Genomic DNA, 15,660 nt, shown 5'->3' with positions numbered 1-15,660 from the left:
GGCAGCAAAGTGATGCCGTAGAATAGGATGCACGGGGCTAATAGGTCAGAAGAATGATTCAGATGTATTCCTCTTTCTTCTGCAATGCCAGAGATGAAGTCCCTAATCATTTGGAGAGTCCCATGCAGAGGAAAGCACTGGCAGATGTTCAGGTAAGACCTCAGCTGAACATGCACTGCCATCCTTGAAAGGGAGCCATCTTGGGCATTTGGCTTCACTGGACCTTGAGATATCTATAGCCTGGGTCTGCTGGCATCTCTCTGTAATCTCTAGAGGGCCAACTAAGCCATGTCTAGAAGAACCCTTTCGAATTCCTGGCAATCATTAATTCTGCACAAAAATTAAAGGTTGTTTTGATCTACTAATTTTTGGAATCTGAAATAGGAAAGAAGTTCCTTTGACTAATAAAATAGGCCTTGTTTTTGACACTCTAGCGTGATTTTCCTCTTATGTTGATGATGATAGCATGATAATCTATTTGGGGGGCTTATCCATAGAATATTAAGTTTAGGTAGAGCTGATTATACATACTTTGGTGGTTTGAATATACTTGGCCCATGGGAAGTGGCACTGTTAGGAGGTGTGATCTTGTTGGAGTAGGTATGGCCTTGTCGGAAGAAGTGTGTCACTCTGGGGGTGGGCTTTGAGGTTTTATGCTTAAGTTCCACCTAGTGTGGAAGAGATTCTCCTCCTGACTGCCTACAGAAGAGAGTCTTCTTGTGGTTACCTTTGGATCAAGATGTAGAAATCTCACCACTTCCTGAACTATGCCTGTGTACTGCCATGCTTCCCACCATGAAGATAATGGACTGACTCTCTGAAGCTTTAAACCACCAATTAATTGTTTTCTTTTGTGAGTTGCCTTGGTCATGGTGTCTCTTCACAGCAATGGAAACCCTAACTAAGACACATACCCATAGGCTCCTGGATGAGCCTGCTTAGCTACTATGTTCCTCCAGATTGGTAAAAGTTGAACACATGACTCACAGCAGACTAGTATATAAAGATGCTCCCTCAGGTGGGTAGAGAAAAGATGATATCCAGGTAGGTGCCATGTAACCTCACCAACTTCTTTGACTTAATCAGGCCAAATGTTCAAGATAGGTCCCTTGCAGAAGTTACAGTAGTGGCTGTCAATGTTAGCTGACCTGGGATCTCAACTGAGTATCCACCAGCATAAGAATAGTCAGGCCTCCACATCCAGTGCACTGGCCTAGTCTAGATACCCCTGGCTGAACCATTACTAACCTTTAGACTTCTGCTAGGACCCATCCTGCCTGTCTTAACCTAAGGGTTCCATCCATGACACATCCAACCTATCAATCCAGCTGGACACTGTACATAGAAGACCCAAACACAAGTGCAAGCAATACAGCCAAATACTTGACAAAATAAAGTATCTTCCCCAAATGTGCGGGGGAAACTGATGTCTGAATGTAGAGGAATGAAATTAGAGCCACTTCTATCACCCGCACAAAAGCTCACTCTAAATGGACCAAAGACTTAAACCTGAAACACTGAAAAGTGCTAGAAGAAATATAGGTGATATCTTACATAATATAGATGTAGGAAAAGCCCTTCTGAGTACAGTCCATGTACCCAAGAATTGAGCCCAAGTGGCACCTCATAAGACTAAAATCCTGCCAAGTTAAAGAAATAATAAATTGAGAGAAGAGGAAGCCCACAAAATGGGACAGAAATTTTCTCAGTAATAAATCTGACCAAGGATTAATATCTACAATGCATAAAGAACTCCAAAATAGGAGTAAAGAAATTTGACTAGTTCAAAAAAAAGGGGATCTTAGAACTGGAGAGGTAGCTCAGTGGTTAAGAGCACTGAGTGCTCTTTCAGAGGTCCTGAGTTTAATTCCCAGCAACCACCTGGTGGCTCACAACCATCTGTAATGGGATCTGATGCCCTCTTCTGGTGTGTCTGAAGAGAGTGACAGTGTACTCACATACATAAAAGAAATAAATATCTAAAAAAATAAAAGTGGGATCTGAACACCAAGCTCTCAAAAAGAAGAAATAAAAGTGGTTAAGAAATATCACAAAGAAGGTCCATTGTTCCTAGCAGTCAGAAACTTGCAGATCAAGACAACTTTGAGGTTTTATCTTAGCCAGTCAAAATACTGAAGCTGGACAGAACAACTGACAACAGTGCAGGAAGACATGGTGAAATGGGAGCCTCCTTCATTGTCACAAACCATTGCAGCTACCGTGGAAATCAGTGCAGAGTCCTCTAGAAACTAAAAACATGTCTAACATATGTGAGCTATGTCCCTCTCAGTGTACACCCAGCATGGCGGTTTCATAAGCCACTGGCTTCTCCTACTTGAGTAAGCTGATTTGAGGGGTGCTTCTGTTACGTTTGTCTGAAAGATTCCTAGCTGCTACAGCTAGGGAAAGTCAATCATGGTGGTCTTCTGTCACTGTCTGGTGGATTGATACTTTACAAATGATTGAGAGTCAGATACTGATTTTGCTCAGGAGCAGGACAGTAGGAGACGAGACAACTGTAGTGAAGAGAACTGATTGTGCCAGCAGATGTGGAAGAGAGTCTGACAAGAAATAAGAAACATCAGTGGGATAATGAAATTGTGAAGCCTCCCCTGATGTGGCTGAAGTAATAGGGAGAGAATTTGAGAGACATGTAAGATATGAATGAACAGAATTGAGAGAGGTTGGATATTGGGACAAAGAAAAGGCGGGCTGGAGAGATGGCTCAGTGGTTAAGAGCACTGACTGCTCATCCAGAGGTCCTGAGTTCAATTCCCATCAACCACATGGTGACTCACAACCATCTATAATGGAATCCAATGCCCTCGTCTTGTGTGTCTGAACACAGCTACAGTGTACTCATATACATGAAATAAATAATTAAAAAAAGAAAGAAATGACAAATAACAAAGATGGCCTCTAGATGCCAGACTTATATATTACTGAATTGTGTGGGATTAAAGAAAAAGTCTCAGTTGTCCTTTCTATACGATGACTGAGATTGTGAGAGGGTAAATAACCTACCCACATCTGTAGACCTAGCAAGAGCTGAGCTAACCCAACCCCTAGTCTCCCAGTCTTGTGCTTTTTCTCTTACTAGACTGTGCACTCTGTCTAGGATGCTGTAAGTATAGAAAAGCAGCGGAGCATGTGGGCCGAGGGCAGAAACATCATTACTGATTTATCCTTAGTCGCCTGCCATGTCTGGGACTATGGAATTGAGTCTCCGTAGCCAGGCATTTGCATCCGTTGGATGGTTTATTGGGATTGTGAACAGGACAGACCACTCTGGCCCCAGCAGTCTTCACTCAAGATTCACAAGCTTGTCCCAGACACACAAACATGATGGAGAGGAAATCTACTTCCCCAGGGCACTGCTGATGAGATAAGAAGGGGGTGCAGCTTTTCAATCCATTCATCAAGAAAGGCAAGTAGGAAGAGAGGAGAAGCCTCACTAGGAAGAGGTTAACAGAAAAAGCTGGTTTTGAAGGCAGGCCAGGCTTTGAATCTAGAAAAGAGAATCAAGAAAGCAACAGGAAGCTAAGGCACCAGAGCTCTTTGTCATGTATCTATGTACATGTACATATGCATGATGTGTATGCATATGCATGTGCACATGCACATGCACATGCACATACATATATATATATAGCCCTGGCTGCCCTGAAACTCACTTTGTAGACCAGACTGGACTTGAACTGAGAGATCTGCCTGCCTCTGCCTCTTGCGTGTTGGGATTAAAGGCATGCGTCACCACACTTGGCTCACATTGCCACCTTTTGGATGTAGTGAAGACATGTGCATTGTTTCCTAATGACTTATGTTGTGAAGACTTAGTGTCTTTAAGCCAAAGTTGTTTCATTCCTGAAACGAGACCAATAAAACTTGACATCATAAGTTTGCTGGGCTTTAAATGAGATCATAGCATGAGTAGGCTTGCCCTGGTGGCAGGTGCTAGTGACTACAAAACCTCCTGTTCCCTTCAGGATGCTTTCAACTGAAACACTATTGGAAATGAGAAGCCTGCCAAAATTATCTACCAGCATCAGTTCAGTCAGTGTGAGGTAAGCTGGTCAGCCAGTGGCATATTCTTCTGGAGAAGAAAAACCGAGGCCCTCGGGAATTGAGTGGTTTGTGACAGATTGTGACAAATCATTCCTCGGGGCTTCAGGTGAGATAGATGAACAAGGTACCCGGCCAAGGCAGCTGCCTTTCAATCTCCTTTGATCACGGTGCTGTATTTCAGCTGAGAGAGCTGACAGCTGGGCTTGGCTCGCCAAGGAAGACACATGAACAGGATGAAAATTAGGCTCAGCATGTGACTTGAAGACATTACCCCTACAGGATCATGGCTTCCCAGTGAAAGATCTCCCATGGGGCAGTGCCTGTGGGCAGGGCAGGCTTGGTATGGTGCATTTCTAGCTTTCTCTTCTGCTCACTACCATTGTGACTTGAGGCACATTGCTTGAGTTCTCTAGGCTGGCTTCGTCAACCAAAAGATGAAATACATTATCTGTAAGTATACAATAAGTATGCTTTATAAAACACCCATCCAGTCCAATTGCTTAGGAAATGCTCAGTACACCTACCTGAGTGTTAACATTGGTGGTGATTTGTTCTAATGCACGTAAACATTTATCCGTGGAACTAGAGCACACAGAAATTACTCAACCAGCAGGATGAAGGGGATTACCATAGACCATTTGAAATGAGGAATAGTTTGCCAAGTCGGAAAATGAATTCAGCTCTCCTGAGGTAGACCCTCACAGCACCACCTGGCTATGGTTTCCATCACTTACCAAAGTAAGAACTTAAAACAAGAGTCATAAATAAAGCAACAGATGGCCTACTTGAAGATGAACTATAGGTCAGAAGCCTCTGCTTTAAATTTACGGATGATGCTGGAGCGGCAGCATCCTGATTTGATTTGTCTTGGGCTGAGAGGCAGACACTACAGGTAAAGCAGGAAGGTGGTGGATGGAGGGAGACAGTAATTGGAGCTCTTTCATCTAATGGCCCACTTGTTATTCAGATAAGAGATTTGTGGCATTATATTTTCACTGGGTCCTGGGTATAGAAAGGCTTGATTTTATACCAGCTTTTGTTAGTGCGTAACTTCACAAGAGTCACTTACATAGCCGATGCCTCAATTGAGTCACCTGCATGAAGGTAGCAATGGAAATGGAAGGTGACCTGCCGTAAGGACTAAATGAGATTAATCTGCAGAGTGCTTAGACAGGCATTGGTGTTGAATGTTGCTTGGTAGCTTTTGAGAGCTAACTTCTCAGGCAGATTTCAGGCATAAATATTGGCAGAATTGCTCTGCTCTCTGCTTCCCTGGCAGAGATATTTATTGAGAGACTGTGAATTATGGAGAATTTTATCTTCAAGGTAAGGAGGAAAGGAAAAACTGCCATCAGATTATACTCTCCCAGGGATAAAACTCCACTCTTCCTGTACCAATGTGTCTTTACTGTTGGTTTTCAGAATACTTAAAACACAGTATTGGGGAGATAAGATGGCTTGGTGGCTAATGGTGCTTTCCCCAAGCCCAGTGACCTGAGTTTGATTCCTAGAACCAACATACTGGGATGGATGAGAGAAACTACTCCCTTAAGTTGACCTCTGACCTTCTCAAGTGCATGAATGTGAAAGCACACACACACACAACACTAATACATACATGAAGGTAATGTTTTATTTATAAATTTGCCATCTGCTCTCTTGGTACAAAATCCGATGTTCACTTCAAAGGGAAAAAGATCATTAATTCTGAACCGAATACGAGTGTGCCTGGGAACACAGAGTAATGGTGTTCTGAACAACATGAGCCAATGTTAACATGATTATGTGAATATTAAAAGTCACCAAACAAGAGAAACGAGGCATTCCCAAGATGTCTTGGTGGGAACATCTAGTAAGTGGACTGTAGCAGAGCAGAGACAACCCTGCTTTGTTGCATGTTATCAAGTGATGCTCTTCGTTTGGGGCTGATGGAAGTTAGTAGTCTATGAAGTTTAAACATTTCAAAAGTTGTACTTGGATCATGGAAAAGATATTACATCAGACACAGAGGTGGGAGACAAATAGCTACTAAGGGGACAAAAGGTGATTCAAATTAATTTTGACTCTGGACCTGCAATGTTCTCCAAAGTAACCAAGCTCCTACAGGACCCCTGTCTGGCAGGCTCTTAAATGCAGGTGTGACTTTTTATCAGTGAACTCTAGCCCCAGCATCCCACTCAGGATATGAGGTCACATTCAGTCTTCCTGTCTCCTTGGGCTCCTCTGTGCTGTGACAATTTCCTCTCAGAGTCTGTCTACCTGCAACAGTCTTAAGAGTTTTAAGGCAAACTCCTCTGGTCTGTTGTACAATATCCCTCTTACTGAGATGAACATACACATGGTTTGTCTATTAGCAATCAGAAAAGAAGGAAACATGTGAAGTGCCATGCTTGTCGCTGTGCATGCTGACCCCCAACCCTGCTGGACTGGTGTTTGTCAAGTCTCTAGATGGTACGGTTATTAATTTCACAGAGACTGAAGCAGCAATCATGGAGTCTATATGGGTCTGCAGTAGGTTCCTCTCTCTCTCTCTCTCTCTCATATATATATATATATATATATATATATATATATATATATATATTGTTTTGCTTGGGTTTTCATGACACTCCTAATGGTGGGAAAGGGGATATCTCTGACTCTTTTGCCTACTAGTGGGACAAAGCTCCTCATCTAGCATTGATAGAAAGATTTGTGCCTACCCTTATTTTAATTTGTTATGCCATGTTTGGTTGATATCCCTGGGAGGACTGCACTTTTCTAAAGGGAAACAAAAGAGCAGTGAATTTAGGGAAGAGAATGAGAGGGGAAACTGAAAGGAGTGAAGGGTGAAGGGAGGTGAGGCTGTGGAAGGGATGTATTGTGTGAGAGAAGAATAAATAAAAAGAGAAGAACAATAGCACTTGCGAACACAGATTATTGTGAATTTATCATTTCAAAAGCTTTCATTCTATTTTCTTCCAGATGATCTTTAATTGAAGTACTTTTCTCTTGTTGCTTCTTAACTAGCATTCCACCCCACCACAGCTGATGTCATCTGTGACATCATGAAGATGGCAACCATCTACACTGCAGTACTCTGATAGTGCAGTACCCGCATGCTCTTTAATAGTTCCACAAAAGGTCTCTGCTTAAAGACTAGTGCCAGGACTGTTAGGATGGAAATAAAACGTGATATTCCATGATGCTTTGTGTTTTTCTGCCTTTTTCTGTCTTTGGGTGGGTCCTTGACAGCTTTGACTGTCAGAGCACAGGCAGCCATTGCCACCCCATCTGTGGCTGTGTGTTGTGAACACCCAGTTTCACTGTCCTCCTCAGACCTTTCCAGTGCCCAGTTGCAATGGCAATGTCATCACCAGCTTTTAGGAAGACAGATCCAGGAGACCAATCTTGGGGGCCAAGGTGGATGTGGTGCCAACCTTGACTTTTGTGTACCTCTGGTTCACAACTTTAGTACCAACTTTGTTGGTGTCAAGCTAGGCTGGCATGATGGAGGGGAGTGGTGTCAGATGACCCTGTGTTCTGGACAACCTAAGAAAGTTGCATCATAGCTTCATCCTCAACAAAACCCCTTATCCTTCTTATATATTAATTCATTTAAGTCTCACAACAGCCTCACAGCAAAGCTACACTCATCTCCCAGACTGCAAGGGTTTAGTCTCAGATTTTCTTACTGCCTGCCTGCCTCAGTCATAAGGCTCTGAACTCTCTGTACTGAACAGTCTGCTGATAATATTTCCTACCCGATGAATCAGAGTCTCGCATGTTCGCAGAAGTTGGCATTGGCTTTACTGGGGTCCCCTGTGAGCTCCAGTCTCTGGCGCTTGTGATGAAGCCTCACTGAAGTACTAGAGTGGCTACTGCCTATTTTATCCCCCTAGGCCTTTGGTCACAGTGCAAAAATCAGCACAGCCCCATCCCCATGCATGGGACTCTCAAAGGCCTGTCACAGCTTCTTAGAAACATAACTTGCTAAGAGATCATCTTCATCATCCCTTGTCTTTCTTGTGTTTTTCTGCTGTGAGGAGACTCCAGAAAACAGTCTTTTCTCTTAAAACAGACTAGCTGCCTTTCATCAAGAAGGCTTTCTCTTGTCTGCTTTTGAAATCCCTGGAGAGAAAAGAGAGAGGTGTTTCTTTATTGAGAGGGTTGCAGGGGCCATTCCTTAGAGAGGAATCCCTGTGTGCTGTGAATGCCGCTCTGATTACCCGAGTGCTCAGTGTCTCTCCTCTCCTGGTTGTGTGGGAATTGAGAATCCCCAGCAGCTGAGGGCAAGGCACTTTCTCACTGAAGAACAAAGAGCGAGCCTGTCCCTGCGATGTGTTTGCATCCCTTGTGTGTTTGCCTTGCAAGGTAAGGGTTGGTGGTGATGGCCATTGCCAGGCAAGACTGAGAAGGGAGAGCAGTGCAGGCCTTTCCTTTAGTGACTAGATTTCTGGTCTCCTTTCAGCCAGTGGCTCACTTGGTGACTTAGCAAAGGCAACTCAGTTCCTGCACCTCTCATGTATGATGAACATCCTTTATGGGGGTTGGGGGAGCACTGTGAGCATTTCTCAGGAATCACATGGTCTTACTAAGTATAGGTCACACAGAGACACAAAAAGCCAAGCATTGGTGTATGTCACATTTCTGGTCATAAACACAGCGAATGAGACAACAGGAATCATGCCAGTGGAGATGAGATACCTTGTGTGTGGCGGCTTAGCCATGAACTACAGCTTCATGATGTTTAATTCATTTATCGCTATAATCAACTTTGAAAACTGAACCTGAATTATTACCCTGGGGCAATATTTAGCAACTCTTTCCCAGAAAACTAATAACACCCATAAACAGTAAGGCTTTCTGTGCTGTAGATTGTCAAGGAAGGGCCGCAGAGTAGGGCTAGGCCTGCTGGGAAGTCAGGGCTGGCCAGCCAAAACTGTCCTTAATTGCTAAAGCTACCAGAAGTGAGAGCTCCAGTTTCTAGGGAAATGAATGCGTAATGATAAGCAAAAGACTTGAAAGGAGGCTTCAGATTTAATAAACCCTGTGCTGAAGCAAGGCCTGCTTCTATTTCGGTATCCACTGAAGCCACGTGGAAGGGGTTATGTGCGCCTTTGTTCCCTGCGGTGGCTTCCCTCACTTCCAAACTCTGCAATTACTCCTGGAAGAGAGGGGAGGTTGACCTGATCCCTCCTGGGGCTTAATCCCTGGCCTCAGCTATAGTCGGCCATTGGTTTTGTTTGTGTGGATACCTTTGTAATCTGCTGCTCTAGGAGAGCAGTATGCTATCCACAGGGCTTCATGTTTTACAATGGCTATGCTTCACGTGGTGCCTCAATGATTGCTGCAGAAACCTGGCCCAGACTTGAGAGGGGAACAATGCAGAGGAAGGGAGCAGAAACAGTGTCAGGAGGGGGAAGGAAAGGAAGAGGGAAACTGTCTTTGCCACATCAGGCTCAGGCTTTGAGTTGCACCTCTTCAAGGGGTTTTACCGGAGTCCTAGAATTTGGTTGCTCTACAGTCTGCTTTTGAATTGTGTGACTGATCTTAGAAAGTAATCTCACAGGCATATGCACAGCCCACAAACTATCACTTGAGTTTCCAAGAGGAAATGGTGTACGTGAGGTCTGAGGTGTTGTCTGATCCCAGGCTTCCAGGGTAAACAGCGTTGGTAGTGATCCAACCTCAGGCGTTACAGACCTAGCAAGGGATGCTCTGCCTGTGCCCATCCTGTGAGAGCAATGTCTCCACAGTGAGCTGTCAAAAATGAGGGGCCCCACTGTAAGAGTGAGTCTGAACTCAGTCCTTAGCCGTGCCACTTCCTAGTACTGAGTCAGACACATGGCTACTGTTCTCTGACATTTGGCTGGACAAAAAGACCAACCTGAATGGACACTGTGTAGGTTGTGATCACAGAGTAGCACAGAGAGTTTTGGATTTTTGCTTTCGGGAAGAAGTATAAGATCTGAGGAGATAATCTTGAGTTGCTTATGGGAGAAAAACGGATGTGTTAAGAGGCCATACAAAGGAGAAAGGAAAATGACCAGCCAAAGGACAGCCAGGAAGAGAAATGTTTGATAGGGCATTATGTTTCCTGGTAGACTTTGTTTAAATTGTGCTGTCTGCAGTGGGGTGAAGAGTTCACCTCTATTCTTTATAAAGCCTTCAGCAAGCAGCTCTGTAATTACTGATGCTGTGTGTGTGTGTGTGTGTGTGTGTGTGTGTGTGTGTGTGTGTGTGCTAGAGAGAGGGGAGAGGGCAGATACTGGATAGGGCTTTCACCAGGCATAAGTGAAGGATCAGGACACAGGAAATCTGTTCCCTGTGTATATAAAATATTTCAAAACCCCTGGCACATAGCAGCCATTCAGAACATTCAATAAATGTTAGTTATTTGAAAGAATATGTATGTTCCTGAACCAAGAACTATTCTGTGATCTTGGATCTTTTGTGTTTCCATACAAATTTTAAGTTTATTTTTTTTCAATTTCTGTGAAGAATTACACTGCGATTTTGATGAGGTTAAATTGAGTCTGTAAATTGACTTTGGTAGGATGGCCATTTTCACAATATTAATCCTGTCAGTGAGCATGGGGGGTCTTTCCATCATCCAGGTTTTTCTCCAGTTTTTGTCTTCAGTGAATAAAGTTTTCATTATACAAAGATTTCATTTTCTTGGTTAGATTCACCCCAAGAGTTTTTTAGACGATTGTGAATGGGATTGATTGGTTTCCTGATTTATTTCTCTGTTTGTCACAAACAGGGCTGGGGTACAGGGCTATGCTCCTAGGAGACACCACAGGATAGTCAATAAAAAGGATCCGGTTACCTCTCTTAGAGCTGTTAGTTGCAGGTGAGGGTCCCCAAATCCCTCCAAACATTACAGGCTATCACTATTGCTTATAGTTATCCTTTAGTAAGACTCTGTTGCTGAAGATACTACATGCTTAAGTCATAGAACATGGAGAAATCTAGCTGGTACTCACAGCTTCATCCCTCCTAACTAACTATCACAGTGCTGGATGGCGCTGTGAGCACTACCACGGAAGAGGGAACCTCAGTTGGAAAATTAGTAAAGTGCACTTCTGAGTATGTCCCTGAAGGTGTTCTCAGAGACTAAAGGAAAATGTGGACAGCACTGTTCTTTAGGCTGAGGACCTGGGAGGGGTAAAGCAGAAGACAGTCAGAGCCCCGGCATTCTTTATCTCTCTGCTTCCTGGCTGCCATGCTGTGGGCAGAACAGGACAAAACAGGACAGAGGCCAGGCTGGTTTGGCAGATGAACTTAGAGTGGAGGGGTATTGGGAGAAGGGCTGGAGGTTTTGATATGGAGGCACTACCATCAGATTGGCCTGTGGGCATGTGGATGGGACATTTTCTTGGATGCTAATTGATGTAGAGGGGTCCAGCACACTGCCTCTAGTCAGACTCAGGCTATATAAGAGCGGCAGCCTGAGAGTAAGAGAGTAAATAATGTTCCCCCATGATTTTTGCTTCAAGTGCCTGCCTTGGCTTCCCTCGATAATGGACTGTAACCATAACCCAAATAAAACCTTTCCTCCCAAAGGTTGTATTTGGTCAGTCAAGTGTTTCTATCACAGCACAAAAGCAAATTAGAATAGCCCCTATGTCAGCTATTGCAGCCAAAGTGCTATCCATGAAACACAAAATCTGTATAATCCAGAACTTCTATCCATGCCTCTCCAGCCAAGTTTATCTCCCAATTCGGCCTGGCCTCTGTCCTGTCCTGTTTAATCCTGTTCTGGTAGAGAAGAGCTGCCCACAGCATGGCAGTCAGGAAGCAGAGAGAGAGAAAAAAAAATGCCTCAGCTCTGACTGTATCCCCTTTTATTCCTTTCAGGTCCCCAGCCTAAGGGATGGTGCTGCCCACAGTTTCCATTCATTAGTCTCTGCAAAGGACATAATCAGAAGTATGCTTTACAAAATTCCCAAGTTCTTCTCAGGCAGCAGTCCTGACCCTACCTAGCTACACAACATCCTGAGATTGTCTTTACCTCTTCCAGGTGTTTTGCTTTGGTATTTGTTTCTATTGTCATCCGCCTTCTGTGTACAATAGAAGGAAGCTGCTCTGTGAACAGGAAGTCTCAAGATGACAAATCCCTAGACTGGGCCATGCACAGGTTCGATTGTGTTCCACAGCAGCACTCTAAACCTATTCAGAAGTACACTGTGATAGTATCTATGATAGCCTATGTGGTTGCGTGTGGACTTCTATTTTAAAAAACAAAAAACAAACAAACAAAAAAAACCCAAAACAACCAAAAAAGTGTTAGCAATGATCTACTAATGAACTACCAATCACAGACTTGAAACAATTTCTAGAAGACATTAGGCACTCAAACAATAGAGGATATTGTTTGTAAGAACAATTATTCACTGCCAATTCTGAGGAGAGAAACCCTTAATCAGTGAAAAGAAATGTGGCTTAAGGTGTGCAAAGTTTGGGGACAGGAGGTGCCATATCTCACTAGCATAGGGAAGCCTTTTAGGTGAAGACTTATGTATCTTGGGAAGACACAATGAATGGACTGCCTTATTCATTTCCGCATAGGTAACACAGCTAACTCCTGCATAAATGGCTCAAATGCACAGACTCTGGTGCATCTTAGAGACTCTAATTTTTCTCACATCTTTATTACTAGGCCCAAGATTAGTACAGAAAGCTAAAATATTGTTGCTCTTGCTCCAAACACAAAACAAACTAAAGAAAAAAATGACAAAAGCTATTCTTTGCTGATTTTTGGTTGGTTTCAAGTGTGTTTGCTTTGTGGGATGTGCATATTTGTGTTTGTGTGTGTGTGTATGTACCTATGTTTGTGATGTGTGTGTAAGGTGTGACCAAATGAAGACTGCTTTGTCACTCTTCCCCTTGAGACAGGGTTTCTCACTGAACTTGGAGATCACTGTTCTGTCTAGACTGGCTGGCCAGCAAGTCTCAGGACCTTTCCTTTCTCTACTTCCAAAGCCTTGCAATTACAGACACAAGTTTACACATAGTTTTACATGGGTTCATCTCTCCAGACTCTGATCATTTCTTGAGACACTGTCACTATGGAACGCAAACTGGCCACGAACGCTTGATTCTCTTCCCTAAGACTCCTGGGTGCTATATGTCATCACAGGTGTCTATCGCCTTGCCTAGCTTGGATAGTGTAATAGTTACTTTTATGTGATAAAATACCATAGCATTTTATGGAAGCAGAAGAAGTTTATTATGGCTTATGGTTCCAAAGGAAGGGTCCACAATGGTGGGGAGTACACAGTAGCACACAGCCAGCTGTAGAAGCTGAATGGTCCTGCCTCCGTCCATACGCAGGGAGCAGAGAAACCAAACTAGAAATGGAGTGAATCTATAAACTCTCAAAGGCCACTCCCAGTGTTGTAGTTCCTCCAGCAAGGCTGAAGACCCTGAAGGTTCCAAAACCTGTCCAATGAGCATCACCAATCAAATGGCAAGGCTTTAAAATGCCCCAACCTTTTGAGGACAGTCTCAGTCAGACCACCAGAGGTGAAAACCCTGATTAAACAACATGTGTGGTTTAACCTAGAGTAGCCTAGCACCTCCTGTCTCCTCCGCCATTTATACTTAAGGAGGCCCATGGCCTTGCTGATCTAACCTCAATGTATCCCTATATAAGTTCCCAGAATGTGTCTATCTACCTGTGAGCGAGATCTAGGCTCACAAAGGCCAGTGTGCAATCCATGTTCCTTTTCCTTGGTTATACTGGAGTCTCTTCACTTGACAGACTATTGTAAAAATATTACTATTATTTATTTGCCCCAATAAATAAAAAACACTTGTGAAGAATGGGGACTATTAGGGATCACAAAAGAGATCGTGGGTATGATTGAAGTGTGTGAAAAAATTAAAGTATGTTATAGAAATTTATGAAATGTCATTATGAGACCCACTGTTTTATACAATTAACTTATAATAATTCATAAACTAATTTTGAAAGAAGGTACTCATACTTACTTTAGTAAGCTGATAAATATAGAATTGGTGGTTGTTAATTTTATAACTTAGATATTCTGCAATAGCAAATGAATTTTTACATACACACATACAGCCACATACACAAACAAACATAAGCTAATAACATCCTCAAAAATAAAAGTAGAAAATAATGCCACATTAATTATTCATTTTGCTCGTAGGACTCATTCTTCTCTGAAAATATTTAAATATGAAAGAGTGTGTCTTACAATGGAAGTTGTATGTTAATTAGCATCTATTATATAGGTGTCAAGGAACATAGTTCTTTGTGGATTAATTCTTTACAACATAAGACAGCTTCATTTGAATGCTCTAACTGAAAATAGTAGTTTGAACCAAATAAATTGTACTTTTGCAGATTAAAAATTATTAAACAGTCACGACTTCCTAGGGTCCCACCTCACAAGAGTCCACTTAACCTCCGTGTTCTAAGCATAGTTTACTTTGATGACATCAGAGGGAAAGAACTAAATGACCTAGCATTGAGTAGAAAGTTGGGAATCAAGACTGGCATTCTTGCACAGATGTTGGTGTACTCTCCTGATAATTTCCTCACAGAGGAAGGGTGCAGCCGGCACTGCATCCATTTTAAAGCAAGAAGGAAGGAAAGGTGAAGAGAGGGCCTAATAAACTCAGAATTCTCCATCCAGACTTCTACTTTTGTACTATTGTCCAGAAATGTAGCTTCACCCTCCATGACTAACCCTGCATCCCAGAGAATATGGGGGAGTATGTCACTCTTCGGCTGCACATAGATAAAACAAAGGATGAAGAGGTTTCAAATGTGGGGCTGGGGAGATGGCTCAGGGGGAGAGTGCTGGTCGCACAAGCATGAAGACATGGGTTCAGACTCTGCCTCACAGGCAAATGCTGGGAGCAGTGGTACTGTCATGAGTTTCTAACTCCTGCCCTAGGGACTCAGAGGTAGGAAAACCTCTGGGGCTTGTGGCCTTAGCAGCCTAACTGAGTGAATGACATGCAGGTTCAGTCAGAGATACTGTCTCATAAAATATGGTGACCAGTAATACAGGAAGAACATTCGATTTGGCCTCTGCCTTCCACATGTGCAAGCACACATGTGTGTACATAACTGCATGAGCATGTCCATAGAAAACACATGTACACACGTATACATAATTGAAAAAGAAGTTTCAAGTGAAAATTCTATTGGATAAACTCGACTATCACTCTAAATACTAATTTTATAATTTCTAATTTCTGGATGACGAAAGGGAGGCCTGATCACATGTTACTTGTCTGTCGCTTGCCCACCCACACTCACGGTGAGCTGCCATTGGGCCAGCTGTGTGCTGCCTCTTGAGGCTGAGCTGTTAATGTCTGTGGTGCATGAGGAAATGCCACTCATTTTACTATTCATGCAAGTTTTTAAAATTATAAAACCTTAATGTGAGTTGATTCTCGAGTCATTTCCATCTTAATGGTACATTGTGAAGGGGGGGAAAAATTAAGATTCGTGAACGAGCCCGAAAGAACTGAAATTTTCAGAGGCTATTGAGAGAAACAGAGATTGAGGGAAACCAGCTCATAACCATGTTTGCAGAGAGGGAAGACAAGAGGCTGGGAAGAAGGGGA

At 43.1% G+C, this 15,660-nt stretch overlaps 1 long non-coding RNA gene across 1 annotated transcript; it reads left to right on the top strand.

The window, feature by feature from the left end:
- Gm46622 lies at window positions 1-7,251 on the top strand. The gene is made up of 2 exons (XR_001782438.1): window positions 1-152; window positions 7,030-7,251. It is a non-coding gene; the product is annotated as a predicted gene, 46622 (long non-coding RNA).
- The last annotated feature ends 8,409 nt before the right edge of the window (window positions 7,252-15,660 follow it).

This window comes from Mus musculus, chromosome 18 (assembly GCF_000001635.26).
Source record: "Mus musculus strain C57BL/6J chromosome 18, GRCm38.p6 C57BL/6J".
In the NCBI taxonomy this organism is placed as follows: Eukaryota; Metazoa; Chordata; class Mammalia; order Rodentia; family Muridae; genus Mus; species Mus musculus.
Note: the sequence above shows the minus strand (reverse complement) of the source record. Positions and strands in the feature narration are given on the sequence as shown.